We start from the raw sequence: 21,343 nt of genomic DNA on the forward strand, positions 1-21,343 counted from the left end.
CACAAAGTGACCACACGAGGCAGCAGAAGACCAGCAGCTTCTGTGTCCCCGCGAGCTAAAATCACTGATTTTCTCTATGGGGTTTGGTGTGGGAGAGTGAGCGGTTTACAAACTTCAGTTTCCTGTTGCTAAAGTCTGTCTGACAGTGAGATAAAGACATAACGTTAGGAAGATGTGTGCCTTTAAATTAAATATGTGTGTGTATGTGTGTGTGTGTGTGTGACAGAGTTAATAATGTGTGTTTTAAGTCACATAAGCCCCAGGAGTTTGTGGAAAATGAGACACTAATGACTGTAAACACACAGCTTGGAGGGACACACACACACACACATGCACGTACACACACACAGAAAATCACACACACACACACACACGCACGCACGCACGCACGCACGCACACACACACACACACACACACACACACACACAGTGTATCATCAAACCTATGTGAGTTTCTCTCCTCACATCAGCAGATTTAACAAACTAACAGGTTTTTAAGGTTCTTCACTGAATTCTGCTCATTTTGTCCTGTCTATTTAGAAAGTATGAGTATTATGATTCTGTAAACATAATAATATTCTAAATTACTATTATAAACATTAAAAATTACATTTAAAACAATGTAAATTAGTAATGTGTTTTTTTTAAATAAAAAAACTTTTACACTGTTTTACATTTATTGACAGTTTTTCCTGCTAATGTTGGCTGATATTTCCAGTATTTGCTATTATTTCACAACTGTTTTCCTTCAGATTTAACTCTTTTTATTTAGTCCAGTATTTATTAGTACTTGTTTGGTGCAGAATTTCAGCCTACGGTGGCCCCTGAGGGACAGCAGTCAGTATACAGTGAAGCCTCAGCTCAGTGCTGCCCTCTGCAGGAGAAGCAGAGACATATCAGTCACTGAGAGGACAAACCACAAAGTCCATGAATTATTGATGAGACGCTGTGAGGAGAACATTTTACTTCAATTATCTTTATATTCGGCAGTTTTCAAGTTTGTCGCCGTCTGCAAAAGTTTATAACACAAAACACTGAGGGCATTTTTTATATGTATGCTAATATCACACACACACACACACACACTGCTGCCGAGAACCAGCGAGACACAGAGGCTCTACGTCAGGAAACCACTCACTCTCCCACACCAAACCCCATAGAGAAAATCAGCGATTTTAGCTCTTGGCGACACAGGAGCTGCTGGTCTACTGCTGCCTCGTGTGGTCACTTTGTGTCACTGATTTAAATCATAACGAAGGATTTCAGAAGCCGAATTCACAAAATAAGACATTTGAACTTAGCGATGGAGGCAGCAGTGGATCAACAACTCCTGTGTGCTGTGACGTTAAAATCACTGGTTTCTTTATGGGGTTTGGTGTGGGAGAGTGAGTGCTTTACAAACTGACATAAACTGCAACAACATGTTGTAAAAGGTAAAGGTGAGTCAGCAAAATAGGACAGTGGAGTGAGTTAAAGGTGAGTCAGCACTATGTGACGGCGGAGTGAGTTAAAGGTGAGTCAGCACTATGTGACGGCGGAGTGAGTTAAAGTTGAGTCAGCACTATGTGACAGCGGAGTGAGTTAAAGGTGAGTCAGCACTATGTGACAGTGGGAGTGGGTTAAAGGTGACTCAGCACTATGTGACGGCGGAGTGAGTTAAAGGTGAGTCAGCACTATGTGACGGCGGAGTGAGTTAAAGGTGAGTCAGCACTATGTGACAGTGGAGTGAGTTAAAGTTGAGTCAGCACTATGTGACGGCGGAGTGAGTTAAAGGTGAGTCAGCACTATGTGACAGTGGGAGTGGGTTAAAGGTGAGTCAGCACTATGTGACGGCGGAGTGAGTTAAAGGTGAGTCAGCACTATGTGACAGTGGAGTGAGTTAAAGGTGAGTCAGCACTATGTGACGGCGGAGTGAGTTAAAGGTGAGTCAGCACTATGTGACAGTGGAGTGAGTTAAAGTTGAGTCAGCACTATGTGACGGCGGAGTGAGTTAAAGGTGAGTCAGCACTATGTGACAGTGGGAGTGGGTTAAAGGTGAGTCAGCACTATGTGACGGCGGAGTGAGTTAAAGGTGAGTCAGCACCATGTGACGGCGGAGTGAGTTAAAGGTGAGTCAGCACTATGTGAAGGCGGAGTGAGTTAAAGGTGAGTCAGCACTATGTGACGGCGGAGTGAGTTAAAGGTGAGTCAGCACTATGTGACGGCGGAGTGAGTTAAAGGTGGGTCAGCACTATGTGACGGCGGAGTGAGTTAAAGGTGAGTCAGCACTATGTGACAGTGGAGTGAGTTAAAGGTGAGTCAGCACTATGTGACGGTGGAGTGAGTTAAAGGTGAGTCAGCACTATGTGACAGTGGAGTGAGTTAAAGTTGAGTCAGCACTATGTGACGGCGGAGTGAGTTAAAGTTGAGTCAGCACTATGTGACAGCGGAGTGAGTTAAGGGTGAGTCAGCACTATGTGACAGTGGGAGTGGGTTAAAGGTGAGTCAGCACTATGTGACGGCGGAGTGAGTTAAAGGTGAGTCAGCACTATGTGACGGTGGAGTGAGTTAAAGGTGAGTCAGCACTATGTGACAGTGGAGTGAGTTAAAGGTGAGTCAGCACCATGTGACGGCGGAGTGAGTTAAAGGTGAGTCAGCACTATGTGACAGTGGAGTGAGTTAAAGGTGAGTCAGCACTATGTGACGGCGGAGTGAGTTAAAGGTGAGTCAGCACCATGTGACGGCGGAGTGAGTTAAAGGTGAGTCAGCACTATGTGACAGTGGAGTGAGTTAAAGGTGAGTCAGCACTATGTGACGGCGGAGTGAGTTAAAGGTGAGTCAGCACTATGTGACGGCGGAGTGAGTTAAAGGTGAGTCAGCACTATGTGACGGCGGAGTGAGTTAAAGGTGAGTCAGCACTATGTGACGGCGGAGTGAGTTAAAGGTGAGTCAGCACTATGTGACGGCGGAGTGAGTTAAAGGTGAGTCAGCACTATGTGACGGCGGAGTGAGTTAAAGGTGAGTCAGCACTATGTGACGGCGGCGTGAGTTAAAGGTGAGTCAGCACTATGTGACAGTGGAGTGAGTTAAAGGTGAGTCAGCACTATGTGACGGCGGAGTGAGTTAAAGGTGAGTCAGCACTATGTGACGGTGGAGTGAGTTAAAGGTGAGTCAGCACTATGTGACGGTGGAGTGAGTTAAAGGTGAGTCAGCACTATGTGACAGTGGAGTGAGTTAAAGGTGAGTCAGCACCATGTGACGGCGGAGTGAGTTAAAGGTGAGTCAGCACTATGTGACAGTGGAGTGAGTTAAAGGTGAGTCAGCACTATGTGACAGTGGAGTGAGTTAAAGGTGAGTCAGCACTATGTGACGGCGGAGTGAGTTAAAGGTGAGTCAGCACTATGTGACGGTGGAGTGAGTTAAAGGTGAGTCAGCACTATGTGACGGCGGAGTGAGTTAAAGGTGAGTCAGCACTATGTGACGGCGGAGTGAGTTAAAGGTGAGTCAGCACTATGTGACGGCGGCGTGAGTTAAAGGTGAGTCAGCACTATGTGACAGTGGGAGTGAGTTAAAGGTGAGTCAGCAATATGTGACGGCAGAGTGAGTTAAAGGTGAGTCAGCACTATGTGACAGTGGAGTGAGTTAAAGGTGAGTCAGCACTATGTGACAGTGGAGTGAGTTAAAGGTGAGTCAGCACTATGTGACAGTGGAGTGAGTTAAAGGTGAGTCATCACTATGTGACGGCGGAGTGAGTTAAAGGTGAGTCAGCACTATGTGACAGTGGAGTGAGTTAAAGGTGAGTCAGCACTATGTGAGTGAGTTAAATGTAAACAGTGTTAAAGAGTTTTAAACGAGCTGAGCGATAAATAATTCACTCAGTTTATTTAGAGACCAGATAGTGTGTGTGTGTGTGTGTGTGTCTTTAACACGCGCACGCACACACACACACACACACACACACACAGACACACTCCTCAGCTCCACAGTGACACCTGCTGTCTGCTGTGATTCAGCCCTGAAGGTAATTTACAGCCACCTGAGCCACAACTCATCCTCCTCACCTTCCTCCCTTTCACTCGTTTATCCTCCTCCCTCTTTCCTTAAATCACTTTCCTCTTCTCCTCCACGCCTCGCTTCATTTCTCCTTCTCTCCTTTTTCTCTCTCACTCCATCACACGTGTGTGTGTGTGTGTGTGTGTGTCCGTCTGATTAATCATCATAATCACAGTGACGCAAATCTCCACGTCAGTAATTAGCATCAAATTAGATCTTTGTTAGCAAACATGGATACTGTCTCTGCAATTACACACACACACACACACGTATCATAAATATAAAATAGGGATAAATAAAATAGTTATTTTCATTACACGCTGCTCTCTTAATACCTCGGTTGCCATGGATACAGCTGAATCATTCTGGTGGGAAAATGCAACACACACACACACACACACATATATGCCAGTGAGACGATGAGGCCCTAACAGCTTATTCACACTCACACACTCACACACTCACGCTGTGACTATTTTTAATTATTTTAGTCATATGATGAAGGTGATGACGACGATGAGGGTGAACATCTTCTTCATTTCACAGAAATAAACTTTGTTTTACTTGTATTCACTTCACTGTGACTGTAAACACACACACACACACACACACACACACACACACACACACACACACACGCACAAACCTGCTGACCTCTGGCAGAAGTTGCTGAGTCAGCGTTCAGTATGTTTGTGTGATCAGTCACTGAGATACTTCATCACTGTGTGTGTGTGTGTGTGTGTGGGAGGGAGATACTGCATTTGTTGTTGTTGTTGTTGTTGTGTTTGTCTTTTTTTGTCGCTACTACGGTCATCAGACAGGAAGTGATGTCACTGGTTTTCAAGGTTGATGGGGCACACACACACACACACACAGTGTCCTTTCATTCCTACGTCTCTCTCCATGACCTTGTGACCCTAATAGTGGAGGTCAGTGTACACCCATCCTGCTGTTCATCAATCTTTCTTTATCACCTTACACACACACACACACACACACACACTACAGTAACATCACTCCACAGAGTTTGAATAGACAGATTTTAGTCAGTGATGTAAAGACTGTACGACGTCTACGTCACATGATCACGTCTTTATCTCACTGTGAGACAGACTTTTCCAACAGGAAACTGAAGTTTGTAAAAACCACTCACTCTCCCACACCAAACCCCATAGAGAAAACCAGTGATTTTAACACCACAGCACACAGGAGCTGTCGATCCACTGCTGCCTCCATCACTAACTTCACATGTCTTATTTTAGTGAATTCGGCATTTGAAATATTTATTTCAGACATTCCTCAGTGACACAAAGTGACCACACGAGGCAGCAGCAGACCAGCAGCTCCTGTGTCGCCGCGAGCTAAAATCACTGGTTTTCTCTATGGGGTTTGGTGTGGGAGAGTGAGTGCTTTACAAAGTCTGTCTCATACATGCACGCATGTGTACACACACACACACACACACACACAGAACAAGATGGGGTGGAGACAGTGAGGTCACTCGAGGGGTCAGAGGTCATTCACAACAGGATTTCAAAATAAGAGCCCCTGACTTTGACTTTGACTTTTAGTCGTAAAGAGTCGTTATTGACGTCACTCCCAGCTGTGTGTGTCCGTGTGTGTGTGTCCGTGTGTGTGTGTGTGTGTGCGTGTGTTGTATTTTATAATAATTGCTCTATTGGAAACAGAATCGCAGTCGAGCACAAAACCACACTGTGACCAGAGCCAGAGACAAACTGCACTTTCAGCAACACAGTCAAACCAGAGACACACACACACACACACACGCACACAAACACGCACACACACACACACACACACACACCAGCAACCTCGTCTGACCTCACAGCACCTTCACAACTGTGTGTAAGAACTCGTGGAGGTAAAAGACGAGCAGAGACGACAAAGAGCCTCTCAGTGTCACACACACACACACACACACACGCACACACACGTACAGTAAAGTTTAGTCTTTTCTTTTATTTTATCAAAGTTTCCAGATAATAATCTGGAATAATAATAAAAACTAATGGAAACAGTAACATGTGTCCTCATTCATAAATGCTATCAAACCACATTAAAGGCTCACTTTCACTTTTTTAACGTGAACTTTTCTGAGTTATTGTCTCGTCTTTCACGCCCATAAAGTAAAGTAAAGTAAAGTAAAGCACAGTAAAGTAAAGTAAAGTAAAGTAAAGTAAAGTAAAGTAAAGTAAAGTAAAGTAAAGTAAAGTAAAGTAAAGTAAAGTAAAGTGCACACAAACACAAACACGTATGTGAACACGTTGTTCTCTCCTCACTGATGTCATGGTTACATTCCTGACTGTGTCTGTGGCTCAGTACCACTCTGCTCCACTCTCTCAACACTAAACTCTCCTTTTTACTTAACTCAATGATAATAATAATAATAATAATAATAATAATAATAATAAACATATTATTATTATTATTATTATGACAGAAATGTTGCAGCGTCTCTTACCTGCTCTGATCCACAGTAACTGATCCATGACTTTAACTCTGACTCACACTCTGTAAACTGAGGAGGAGCAGAGGAGGAGAGGAGGAGGAGGAGGAGGAGCAGAGGAGGAGAGGAGGAGGAGCAGGGGAGCAGAGGAGGAGGTGAGGAGGCAGCAGTCTGCAGTACAGACGCTGCCACACACACGTCTGTGGACATGATTGTGTGAGCAGGAAAAAGTGAGGGAGGAGAAAAAGAAAAGGAGGAAGGAAACTGATGGTGCTGTGACTTCCTTTCCTAACACCTCCTCTCCTCTCCTCCTCTCCTCCTCTCCTCTCCTCTCTGTAATAAACCCACATGTGAGAAACGTGTGTTTTCAGATATTTTCTCTCCTTCTCTTCCCTTCATTGTCGCAGGAGTTCGTTTCCTTCCTCTGCTTCACTTCCTGTCACCGCTGGAGGTGACCAGGGCGAGCGAGCGAGCGAGAGAGAGAGGGAGAGAGAGGGAGAGAGAGGGGGAGAGAGAGAGGGAGAGAGAGAGAGAGAGAGAGAGCTACACACACACTAAGTTAAACAAAGTTAAAGCTGCTCTCTGTGATTTTCTTCAGTTTAATGTTGTGAATAAACCATTAGCATTAGCATTAGCATTAGCCCTCGGTCAGCCCTGACACAGGGGCTGCAGCAGGGGGCGCCACTGAGAGATCCTCGCCACGAGGTTAACAACAGAGAATCTGCTGAGTCACCACTCGCTCCACAGCAGAGGAGGAGGAGCTATGAAAGCCATAATTAAGTCACGGATTACAGTAATCTGATTACAGATGAGAAACACAGGGAGGAAACACTGTGTCAATCATTCGTTTACAGCAACAGAAACTGGCAGTTTCTATATTCTGTGACTCAGCAAAAAAGGTCTTAAAGGGACAGTTCGGGTTCTAGGATATCTACGTCACAAGGTTTGTAAACCACTCAAAAAAGTTATAGAATTATTGACAAATATCAACAAAAAAAATCACAATAACTTTATTCACACACACACTGTTGGTCAGTGACACAGCACCCGTCTTCACCTGACCGGCTCAAACACCTGTATGGTCGTCATGGCAACAGCAGTCCTCATCGCTCTCACACACATGTTGTGTCCTGTCTCCTCCCATTCTTCTTCTCCTCTCTCTCTCTCTCTCTCTCTCTCTCTCTCCGCTCCTCACCCCTCGTCTCTCTCTTCCTCTCATCTTGTATCTCGCCTCACATCTCTCCATCACCTCTTCACCTCCATCCAGTTATCTCCACACACACACACACACACACACACTCTCTGCAGCTGAAAATGACATCATCGATGTGAAAATACATGAATGAATGTGTGTGGCATGTGTGTGTGAGTGAGTGAGTGAGTGAGTGAGTGAGTGTGTGTGTGTGTCTCTGTGGTGTGAAGGTGATAAATGTGATTCTGTGATTAAAGTCAAGGTCAAACATGTGGAGAACACACACAAACACACACACACACACACGCACACACACACACACACACACACAAACACACACATCTTCATTGTTTTTAAAATTCTCTCTCCTCCCTCCCTCACACTCGTCCTCCTCTCTCTCTCTCTCTCTCTCTATCTATCTTTACTTACTCTCTGTGAGACATAATTACACACACACACACACACACACACACACACACACACATGCAGCTCGCTCTCCAAGACCAACTGACCCAGATCATTCAAACCTGGCAACCCATGATGAGAGAGAGAGAGAGAGAGAGGGATGTTTGGACATGGAGACACTGTGGGACAACTGGACAGACACAACATGAGTGTCGGAGTGAAACTGTATGGATGAACGGATGATGCATGTGTGTATGTGTGGATGATGGACATGGTGGGATGACAGGGTGAACGTACGTTTCCCTGCGCTAATAAAGCTCTTTTTGAATTGAAAAGCGAAAGCAGAGTGTGTCATCGTGAGGAAAACTAATCGATCAATATGTGTGCGCGCGCGCGTGTGAACGACAGAGCGCACACACACACACACTCACACAGATCGCTGATCAATCGTGATCAGACAGTAATAATCAATAATCGATAAAGGAGTACCTGCAGCAGACTTGGGTCTGTGTCGTCCTTTAGAACGCCGCTGTGAATTTCCCACACTGTTCTTTCTGTCCCAGAACATCACCACTTCATTACAACAACACACACACACACATGCACGCACTGTGACTGAGTGAGGGAGGACAAGGTGTGTGTGTGTGTGTGTGTGTGAGAGAGAGAGAGATGCAGCGTCACAGCATCACTGAAGACAGACCAGAGTGTGTGTGTGTGTGTGTGAGTGTGTGACTGCATGTGTGTGTGAGTGTGTGTGTGTGAGAAGCTTGGCATGTGACTGCAGCTGAGGGCGAGCAAGGCAGTGAGTGACAGACGAGAGAGAGAGAGAGAGAGAGAGAAAGAGAGAGGTTCAGTACGCATGTGTGAGATCTCGGCTGAGTGCACCACTGTACGTGATCTGGAGACAAAACAGACTCTCTGTGTGTGTGTGTGTGAGAGAGAGAGTGTGTGAGAGAGAGAGAGAGAGTGTGTGTGTGTGTGTGTGTGTGTGTGTGTGTGTGATGAAGGTTAGATTTGCTGGTTCAGAAAACAGAGACAGAAATTGAAAGTGAAGTCAGAGACACAGCGACTGAGATGAGAGGGTGAGAGCGTGATGAGGAGAATGCACAATGAAGAGAAAAGACGTCCCCTCCACCTCCTTATTCCTCTTTTCCTTCCTTCCTTCCTCCCTCCCTCATCCTCTTCCATCTCCGTCTTATCTTCCCTCATTTATCTGGTTAACACACACTTACATGCACACACACACACACTGCAGAGGTCAGTGAAGGTCAGACAGTTGACTACAAATTAATTTTCTTCTTAATCTCGTCTGAAACGTCAGTCGTTTAATATCAAATGTGATGAAATGAACCAATGAAAACATGAATACATGAAAACTGAGCAGAGAAACCAAAACACGAGAGACAGAGGTCCCCACAACATAAGGAATACCAGGTACACACACACACACACACACACACACACACACACATTATTAAACATCGTCTTCCTCATGGAAACAAAAATCAAATCTCCGTAACTTTAATGACTCCATTTTCAAGTTAGGCTGAGGTCAAAGGTCACAGTGGTTGTGGTGAAGATTTCAGAGGGTGAGGATGACCACATGAGGAGGAGGGGCTTCACATCCATCTCTCGCCTTTTTTCCCCCGCCTGTTTTAAAACCTCACTCTCCTCATGTGTTCATGTGTTCATCTCTTTATTCACACTCACTCCTCACTAACATGTGATATAACCTGTGGCTAATGAAACTGCTAACATCAAACACTGAAGCCATAGCAGCTGGATGCTAATGTTGCTCATGATGCCATGTTGCTAATGTGACTAATGAAGCTAGTGCTGCTAATGTTGTTAATGACGCAAATGCTGCCATGTTGCTAATTATGCTAATCTAACTAATGTTGCTAATGAAGCTAATGTTGCTAATGTTGCTAATGATGCAAATGTTGCTAAATGTGCAAATGTTATTAATGAAGCTAGTGCTGCTAATGTTGTTAATGATGCAAATGTTGCTAAAGATGCTAATGTGACTAATGTTGCTAATGAAGCTAGTGCTGCTAATGTTGTTAATGACGCAAATATTGCTAAAGATGCTAATGCTGCCATGTTCCTAATTATGCTAATGTGACTAATGTTGCTCACAAAGCTAGTGCTGCTAATGATGCAAATGTTGCTAAATATGCGAATGTTATTAATGAAGCTAGTGCTGATAATGTTGCTAATGCTGCAAATGTTGCTAAATATGCTAATGCTGCTACTGAACTCTGCCATTTTAAACAACAGTAACAGGAACATGTGACCTCATGTGTGAGAAGAAGCTGCAGCAGCCAGTGATGATGATGGTAAAGATGAAGATGATGATGTCATCAGAGCAGAAGTGTGGGAAACTATGTGTGACTTGGCTCGACTCAGATTAGAAACTCTCTCTTGTTTTCATGAGAATGAAATGGAATGATTGGAATCTATGTTTCAATTAGAAAGAAAGAAAGAAAGAAAGAAAGAAAGAAAGAAAGAAAGAAGGTGGATTCATTCAATAACCTGAGCTCTACTGCCTCCCAGTGGTCATTAATAGAAGTGACATTTTTGACCTTTAAAAAATAAACATAGTAAACATGAAGTAAATGAGGTTCTTTGATTGTTTTTGTCTCATAAAACAGATAAAAACATCAAATATAACATGAAAACCTTAACACAAAGTGTCATTTAAAGAAATATAAAGAGATTGAACCACATTTCCCATCATGCTTTGTGTTTACATGTGCTGAGGACATTCCCTTTGACATCAGATCATATTTCACTCCATGAAATTTGAGCGGCATCAGCACTTCCTGTTTACTCTGTTACCACGGCAACGGAGATCACTATCACTACACTCCAACATAAACACGTGAAATTATGATGAAAGATGAGCGAGACAAAAAAATCTGCTTCCTGTGACACACACGCACACACACACACACGCACGCACGAGTGTGTTAAAACAGACGAGGACAAGTTGTGAAGCATTAGCTTAGCATTTTAAGCTCCTCCCCCTCATTCACTCATACTGACTGTGATGTATTACACCCACACACACACACACACACACACACACTTGTGTGACATAATAAGTGTCTAACCTTAACCCTTAAACCAGGTCTTAACGCTGAAAAAGTCCTCACAAAGATACAAACACACACCCTCACACAGTGACACACACACACACACGTGCTTGAATGGCTTCTTTTCTCTCTTTTCTTGCCTGCATGTGAGCAGGTAACTCCCTCCATAATGAACTGATATTCCCCTTTTGCTCCGTCCCATTCTGACACACACACACACACACACACAGACACACACACACACACACACACAGTCATCTGGAAGTGATTGTGTCCACCATTACAGCATGACTTGGCCGATGTAAAGCATGTTGGTGTCGACAGCCACAGCCTTTTGTCTGTAAGAGAGAGAAGCTCTGCACACCCACACGCGCACACACACACACACACACACATGCACGCACACACACTGTACGACACATTTTAATCTCACTGTGTCTTTACTTTTATCAATAACTCCTCAGAGAATTTACTGATATTTGAGCCACTGGCAGAGAAGAGACTGACGTAAACGTGCAGCTACAGAAAATCTTAAGTGCAGGACACACACACACACACACACACACACAAACACACACACACACACGCACACACATATATAATCACTACATTTTCCTGAGTGTGTGTCCACTGCTCCTGTGTTTACACACTGCTGCCATCACAGACTCTACAGCTGCACGTTATACAATATACGTTCATTTACACACACACACACACACAGATATGAATCAGTTCCAGTAGACAGTAAAGACTTTGTCCTCGTGTCCTCACAAACTGACATGTTCACGTCTTTATCTCACTGTCAGACAGACTTTTCCAACAGGAAACGGAAGTTTATAAACCACTCACTCTCCCACACCAAACCCCATAGAGAAAACCAGTGATTTTAGCCCGCGAGGACACAGGAGCTGCTGGTCCACTGCTGCCTCGTGTGGTCACTTTGTGTCACAGAGGAGTGTCTAAATTAAATATTTCAAATGCCGAATTTTACAAAATAAGACATTTGAACTTAGTGATGGAGGCAGCAGTGGATCAACAGCTCCTGTGTGCTGTGATGTTAAAATCACTGATTTTCTCTATGGGGTTTGGTGTGGGAGAGTGAGTGCTTTACAAACTTCAGTTTCCTGTTGGAAAAGTCTGTCTAACAGTGAGATAAAGACGTGAACATGTGACGTAGACGTCGTAGACTTAAACTGATTGAGATTCTATGACACAAGTCCTTTGTTAAAGTGAATAAAATCAGTTTTTTGGTTCACAAACACAACTTCACAGTTAGATTATTAACATTTTTAACATTGAAATGAACTTTTTTTGTTTTCAGTGAAGAAGAAAAAGAAGAGAAGGGTTGTGTTGTAAGAGAAAAACAGCAACATCTGCAAACACACACACACACACACACACACACACACTGTGAGTCACTCTGGTGTGATAGTTGTTGTTTTTCACACTGCGGTGAAATCAGAAACTTTGAAACAAAAAAAACGATAAAAACACACCTTCACTCTTGTTCTCTGCACTGATACGTTTGTGTGTGTGTGTGTGTGTGTCGTGTTGTTTCTGACGTTTCCTGTCACAGTGGAACACAGACCGCTCAGACCCGACGAGGTCACATTCTCAACGGGTTTAACATCTGATTTTCACTTTTTATCAGTGGAAAAAAAATAAATAAAACACAAATTCATGACAACAAACGATGAGAGAGCAACATGTGGACGACAGAGTGAAGGCGTGACTGAAGTTTTCACTGTCTGTCATAAGCTCCTCCCACCACAGTAAAACAGATTTATCATCTTTTATTTACATGAGTTTAAATCTTATTTAACTAAAGCTAAATGATGACAAACAATCATTTAAAAGTTATTGTGGTGTTCCTCAAGGCTCAGTTTTCAGTCCCATACTTTTTTATAACAAACTCTCTCTCTTGGACTTTTCTCTGGGGTTCTTGTGTGTGTGTGTGTGTGTGTGTGTGTGTGAGTGAGACAAATCGTTGCCGATATTAGACAAAGACAAACTGCAGTGCATGTACTTCACAGCAGGACCACTAGAGGTCAACACACACACACACACACAGGGCAGTGAACAATGGTTTCTCAGGTGGTTGCCGTGGCAACATGTGTCAGACAAGAAAGTGCAGCAGAGAGAGGTGTTAAAAAAAGAGAGTAAGTTTTCCTTCTTTGGCTGTGTGTGTGTGTGTGTGTGTGTGTGTGTGTGTGTGTGTGTGTGTGTGTGCAGGGGAAAGTGGAGCTCTGAGCCTCTTTGTGGTTTCTGTGGTTAACATGGTCATTATTTACCCACACACACACACACACACACACACTTTCTCTCGTGAACCTGACAAACAACCATGAGCAGGATACTTCACTGGATACTGACAAAGAGGAGGAGCTTCAGAACATCACTCTAACAGCTGATTGGACGAACCATCTGTCCATCAGTGGAGACAAACGAGTGAAGAGTGTTTAAGTGAAAGAGACAAATTAAAAGAAAAAAAAAACTAGCATGCGTGGAAAAAAACATACGTGTGGAAAAAACCATATGATGAAAAAACATGTAGAAAAAACATAAATGTCGTAAAAAAAAATACATGTTGGAAAAAAATATACAAGTCGGAAAAAAAACATACATGTCGGAAAAAACACATACATGTCGGGAAAGAAATATACATGTCGGAAAAAAAACATACATGTTGTAAAAAATATACATGTCGGAAAAAACATACATGTCGGAAAAAACATTTATGTCGGAAAAAACATACATGTCGGAAAAAATATGCATGTCGGAAAAAAATGTATGTGTCGAAAAAAACATACATGTCGGAAAAAATATACATGTTGGAAAAGATATTCATATTGTAAAAAATATACATGTCGGAAAAAAATGTGTCAAAAAAACATACATGTCGGAAAAAATATATGTGTCGAAAAAAACATACATGTTGGAAAAAAACGTACATGTCGGAAAAAATATACATGTCGGAAAAAAACATACATGTCAGAAAAAAATATACATGTTGGAAAAAAACATTAAAAAAAAATTGAGAGAGAGAAGAAGGGGAATTTGAGAGAGTCAGCAGGGAGAGAGACTGAATCATGAGGTTGACGTTTTCCCCGTGAGAACGAGACAGAGACAGAGACAGACAGAGACAGACAGAGACGTGCCAGCTGTTCCAAGACATCAGAGACACTTTTGTCCCACAAATCACAAAAACACTTGAAGCACACGGACAATCTGGAAAAATGTCAACACACAGCAGACAAAGTTATGGACAGTTGAGACAAGGACGTCCAACGTCCTCAAACTACACACTTTTATATCATCTCTGATTCACATACTTGTGTTTATAATTAAAATAAAAACACTTTCACTTCTCTGGGACTGTTTTTACTCAGTGGATTCTGCTGAGTCATGCTTTGATTCATTATCACACACTTTTTTTTGGTCTTCTTCCTCCAGATGTTTAAAGAGACGACGACGTGACAGATTGGCCCTGGACGTCAAAACAACCTCTGGGTCGGGGGCCCACAGAAGGCTCACAGGAGAGGGTTCTCTGGTCTCCGACTCTGACACCAACCACAGCTTTCACATCGGACAAACCATGACTCGGCAAATACGTGAGAACCAGAGAATCAACTTGATCGGGACACTTTCTGCTGAGTCATGTTTAACTGGAAACCTGACTTTCAAAAACCTAAAATAATCAACGTTTAGAATTTATTTTTATTATCATAAATAAATAAATAGACTTTCTAACGGGACTGAGGCTGAGAATGTGAAAAATCTGTAGAATCTGTTTTCGTTGAGAGGAACAAACGTAGTTTCCCACAGAAGTGATTTAAAAAAAACAGAAAAGAAAGAAAACATGAGAGTTTTCCTCCCTGAGAGAGAGAGAGAGAGAGAGAGAGAGAGACAGTGGAGTAAAGTATGTAAACGAGAGCGAACGGTCAAATAATAATAAACTGTAAAAGAGGCAAAATCCTCAAGTTCACGTCCTTTTGTTTGTGAGTGACAGCTTCCACTGGAACACACACACACACACACACACACACACACACACCCTCATGTTATCAGGCTTTCCTAAGTGACTTCCTGTTCCTCTATCAGCTGTTTTCTCCTGAACTTCATAGAAGAAGAAACAACACAGAGCGAGTGTGTGTGTGTGTGTGTGTGTGTGTGTGTGTGTCAGGAGGAGGAATGTCACACACACACACACACACACAGCAGATGATGATGGTGATAGTGAGGGATGAAGGTGCAGCTGTATCGATTATTGAGTCATGTGACTCCGCCCACACGTTGGTGATACAGTGAGAGGCCGAGCCCACGCTGAGTTTCAGAGACGAGAATCTGTGCCGCTCACACACATTAAAGGGACAGTTCAGCAGAACTCGTGTTTGTAAAGCACTCACTCTCCCACACCAAACCCCATAGAGAAAACCAGTGATTTTAGCTCGCGGGGACACAGGAGCTGCTGGTCTACTGCTGCCTCGTGTGGTCACTTTGTGTCACTGAGGTAAATCTGAACCGAGCCGAATCGTGCCGATCTTTACAAAATAAGACGTTTGAACCTAGTGATGGAGGCAGCAGTGGATCAACAACTCCTGTGTGCTGTGATGTTAAAATCACTGGTTTTCTCTATGGGGTTTGGTGTGGGAGAGTGAGTGCTTTACAAACTGGAGTTCTGCTCCTCCCTTTGAGACTTTGACCAATCACAGCCTCCTATTGGTTGTTCTACTAAATCTACGACGTCTACGTCACATGTTCACGTCTTTATCTCACTGTTAGACAGACTTTCGCAACAGGAAACTGAAGTTTGTAAAGCACTCACTCTCCCACACCAAACCCCATAGAGAAAATCAGTGATTTTAACATCACAGCACACAGGAGTTGTTGATCCACTGCTGCCTCCATCACTAAATTCAAATGTCTTATTTCGTAAAATTCGGCATTTGAAAAAATGTAATTTAGACATTCCTCTGTGACACAAAGTGGCCACACGAGGCAGCAGTAGACCAGCAGCTCCTGTGTCCCCGCGAGCTAAAATCACTGATTTTCTCTATGAGGTTTGGTGTGGGAGAGTGGTTTTTTTTCACTGAGCGCGAGAGCGAGGGTCTCAGACTGTTTGTGGCAGCAGGGGGCGCTCACAGTGCAGTCAGCTGTGAATATGTGTCACTTTAACACACACACACACACACACACACTGGTGAGTTCACCCTCAGTACAATGATAAAGTGATGAGGAGCTGCTGCTGCTGCACTTTGTTTTATCTCAGTTCCTCTACATCTGCTCTGTGTTTAGACTCTGTATGTACACACACACACACACACACACACGCACACACACACACACACACACACAGGGAAACGGGTGAAACTGTTGCAATGTCTTAATAACAATGAGGTCCTGAGGTCAAAGGTCAGGAGTCCAGAATCCTGCAGAACAGACTTTTGTGCTTCTGAGACCACATCACATTCCAGCGTCACAGCCACAGCGTGCTGCGTTCACGACCGTCCTGGAAATATGAACGCCCGAGGTCACGTGACCTCACGGCGTCACTCATTTCAAATATCACTCATGGGCGCGATCACACTCTGCGTCCCCGAACGCCTCGCACTCACTCACGCGCACTTCTGATGGACACATGAACGCCTCGTCAGACACACTCACTCGTTCACAAAAAAAAACCTTAATAATTCACGTAAAAAAGTCAGAGCGCTGTATCTCAAAATGCCACACGAGGGCGCTGCGCACAACATTTTGTCAAATCTTTCGGGACAAATGTCAAAGTTTTTGCGACGCGATATCATTTTTTGTTTTGACGACCAAAGACTCACTCGTCCACTCACTCTGAAGAACAAAGAGTTCACTCTCAAACGTCCCGTTTTCGTTAGCGATCGTGAACGTAGAAAAATATCGTTAATAATTCACGTAAAAAAGTCCAAGTGATGTATTTTAAAACGCCACAGGAGGGCGCCGCGTCTCTCCGTGTGATTTATGACGTCAAACGTGTTTTTAGTAACGTTACAAACACGTTTCCGTGATTATTTCGTAAGCGATTGTTAGCGACATCATTTTGTTGGTTTGTTTTCTCGGCGTCGAACATAAATATTTGTCCGTGTTTTCTTATATCGGACATATTTTATGTCGATATAAGGAAAAAAGACGGGATAATGTTGACATGAAGAGTTCATGGTGTCATGTCTCTGATGATGACATGAATCATACACGTCACACTGAGTCTGAGCGAGTTTACAAACAAACAAACAAACGAAGTAAAGAAGCAGAAAAACAAACTTTGCCTCTGTGTGTGTGTGTGTCTCACCTGTGTGCGGTGTCCGTGCAGCAGACACAGGTGGAGGAGGAGGAAGAGGAGGAGGAGGTCTGCTCACCTCCTCGCTCACTCTCCTCCTCAGCTCCTCCACCCTGAGCTCCAGCAGCGAGGATCTGTGGCACGCGCGCAGCAGCAGCAGCTCCAGCTCCTCCACCATCTTCACGGAGTGTCTGGACAGGTCCGAGAGCTGGCGCAGGACCGAGCACAGGCTGAAGCTGCTCACGTCCAGCAGATCCACGAACACCACCTCCACCACCACCTCCTCCTGCTGCTGCTGCTGCTGCTGCTGCTCGTCCTGCAGCTGACTCCTGCTCCTGCTCCTGCTCCTGCAAACATCAGTGGGAAGAATCGTCCTCTTGCAAAACGGCATGATGATGTTTTCTTTAAATCAAAAGCAGAAAGTCACAGTCAAGTCCACTGATTCCTGCTCCTCCTGCTCCCCCTCCTCCTCCTCCTCCTCCTGCTTCTTCTCCTCCTCTTGCTCCTCCTCTGCTCTCACTCATGCTCCTCACTCTTCTGCAGGAAAGTGTCGTAGTTTGTTGGAAACATTGTTGCAGCTGCTGCGTCTCATTGTTTTTCACTGTTAGTCTCTCTCTCTCTCTCTCTCGCCCTCTCTCTCTGCTGATCTCTGTTGTGAAGACTGGAGTCAAACACACACACACATCCGCTCTGGCCTTTCAAAATAAAACACTTTCTTCTTTGTTGCTAATCCCAGAAATAAACACTGCTTTTAAGGATTTGAATTCATTTATGTGACAATTCTATATGATGATGATGTAATGAATGTATTTAATATATAAAAAAAACATTCATACATTCATTAACTCACTCATGCATTCATACAGATTGTCATCACTTTCTTCTAGGGATTAATCAATTATTAATCCATTACTAAATTAATCTTTGACTGGTTTAATAATATTTTCTAGTTTATGTGATTTTTCAGCTTCTTAAATGTGAATATTTTCTAGTTTCTGTGATTTTTCAGCTTCTTAAATGTGAATATTTTCTAGTTTCTGTGATTTTTCAGCTTCTTAAATGTGAATATTTTCTAGTTTCTGTGATTTTTCAGCTTCTTAAATGTGAATATTTTCTCGTTTCTGTGATTTTTCAGCTTCTTAAATATGAATATTTTCTAGTTTCTGGCATTTTTCAGCTTCTAAAATATGAATATTTTCTAGTTTCTGTGATTTTTCAGCTTCTTAAATGTGAATATTTTCTACTTTTTTTGATTTTGTTGTGTTTTATTTCAACATTTTGTTCTGGACATTGATTAGTTTCGCTCTCGCGCTTTGTGCTTTTATTTTGAAGGCTGAGAAACGGAAGTCTAGTGTTGTTTTGTTCTGACTTGTCGTGGCGACACGGGGCGCAACAGTCTGGTGTTTCCCCGAGAGAGAAACCTGTGGAGGAGGAGTTTTTTTTTCTTCTTTATTTTTAGATAAAAATTAGAAAATAATTGAATTAAAAATGATGAAATGTTTGTGTTTGTTCAAAAAAACATGAACTTAAAGTAAATGAGTTAAAGTTTACACTGTAAACCAGTGAAAATATGAGGGAAAACAGAAATTAACCACTTCAGAAAGGACATAAAATCATAAAAATAGTCATAAAATCTCCTACAGTTTAAGTCTACGGCGTCTACGTCACATGTTCACGTCTTCATCTCACTGTTAGACAGACTTTTCCAACAGGAAAGAGGAGTTTGTAAACCACTCACTCTCCCACACCAAAGCCCATAGAGAAAACCAGTGATTTTAGCGTGCAGTGACACAGGAGCTGCTGGTCTTCTGCTGCCTCGTGTGGTCACTTTGTGTCACTAACGTTAATCTGAACAAATAACTTTTCATGCCGAATTCACTAAAATAAGACGTTTGAACTTAGTGATGGAAGCAGCAGTGGATCAACAGCTCCTGTGTGCTGTGATGTTAAAATAACTGGTTTTCTCTATGGGCTTTGGTGTGGGAGAGTTAGCGTGAGTTCATTTCAAACCGGTGAACTGGACGTGAACTCTTCACTGACATTTCTCACGAGTGTGAGTGAAGGTCGTCGGAGCAGATTCCTGCTCACATTCATTTATTCATTCATTCAGTCACAAGACTGTCAGTCTTCAGTGAGAGCGGCTTCAGCTCAGCAGTCAGTGTTAGTTTCTCCCACAGTCCTTGAACACATCACCAACTTAAGCCAAACCTGTGTGGTTAACCAACGTAACCAACTTAACCAACCAATACTCTGAGTTATTCTTCCTCTCACCACAGCTGTGTGTGTGTGTGTGTGTGTGTGTTGACGTGGCCTCTGTGAGGATGAAGGTCGCGTGTGAGAGGATTATTTATGATACAAACTTCAAACACCTTTTTTACATTAAACATTATATTCAATTTTATTGCCTTGTTTATAATACATCCATTCATCCATTCATCCGCTCATCTTCTACCACTTTATCCTCCACATGACCATCACAGGGACACAAAGAGACTCTCACTCGCTCACCTACAGTCAGTTAAGAGTGTCCACTTTAATCCTAATCCTCTCATCTACATGTGTTTGGACTGTGGGAGGAACCCGGAGAACGTAGAGAACCTGGAAATCCCCGGAGAACCTGGAGAACTTAGAGAATCCAAAGAACCTGGAGAACATAGAGAACCCACAGAACCTGGAGAATGTAGAGAACCTGTTAAACCTGGAGAACCTGGAGAATGTAGAGAACCTGTTAAACCTGGAGAACCTGTAGAACCTGTAGAACCTGTAGAATGTAGAGAACCTGAAGAATGTAGAGAACCTGGAAAACCCAGAGAACCTGGAGAACAAGGAGAACCCAGAGAACACAATCGTCGCCTCCTCCAGCTTTACATACGCTTGAAAACATCCTTTTTTCGTCTTTTTGGACAAACGTAAACACGCGTTCACGTCTACGTGAAATCGGGAACCACTCGTCTTAAAGTCACGTGTAAAAATGTGGTCGTTTCCGTTGTTAAATATGACGAAGAAGCGACGCCAGAGACCGCGAACGTAAACCCGATGACGTTTATGAAACCGTTTGTGTCCAAATGAAGCAGGAACTCGACGTTTATTACGTTTCTGTCGCTCAAATATCGACGGAACGATTGTTTTTGAGGTTTGACCTCTGACACCGGAGCTCCATTAAGTCACCGCTTTCAAATGAAGCCATTTTTCTTCTCCATCTGTTTTTATTTCACTGATTTCTCTCTCCGTGTTTTTGGCTGAAGTGTCCGATTTTCACCTCAGACTAACGCGTGGTGTTTCTGCAGCTGCACGGATCTTCTCCGAGCTTCTCCACATCATCCGCTCTCTGAGGAACCTGTGAAAATCCTCCTCACACCAACCCCCCTAAAGAACACACATCTGGTCTTCAGCACCAACCCGGGCCTCTTTAACAAACCCCTCCCAGACCAGAACTGGGCCTCAATGTTTTTGTTCATGGAGTCTGAGTCTGTGTCGGGGCGAGAGAGAGAGAGAGAGAGAGAAGGAATTTCAACATAAACTTTTGACAACATGAGAAAGTTAAGAGTGTGTGTGTGTGTGCGGGGGAGTGGTCACATGACCTCATCGTCAGCCTCACTCTTTACTCTCACAGTTGTCACGGGGCCAGTTAGTCAGTTGCCGTGACGACCAGCAGGTTTCACCGTTGTGAAATGAATCCGTGTCATTTTTAACTTTAACGCGTCTCTCAGCCCCGCCCCCTTCTTCTTTTTCTGTTGGTCCAATCAGGTGACGACGGCTCGTCGATCACGTGGCGGTTATTGATTAAAAACAGCTGCTTTTTCTGCTTCCTGTTCAGAGACTGAGATCATTGTTTGAGCCGA

The sequence above is a fragment of the Solea solea genome, chromosome 3 (assembly GCF_958295425.1).
Source record: "Solea solea chromosome 3, fSolSol10.1, whole genome shotgun sequence".
Classification (NCBI taxonomy): Eukaryota; Metazoa; Chordata; class Actinopteri; order Pleuronectiformes; family Soleidae; genus Solea; species Solea solea.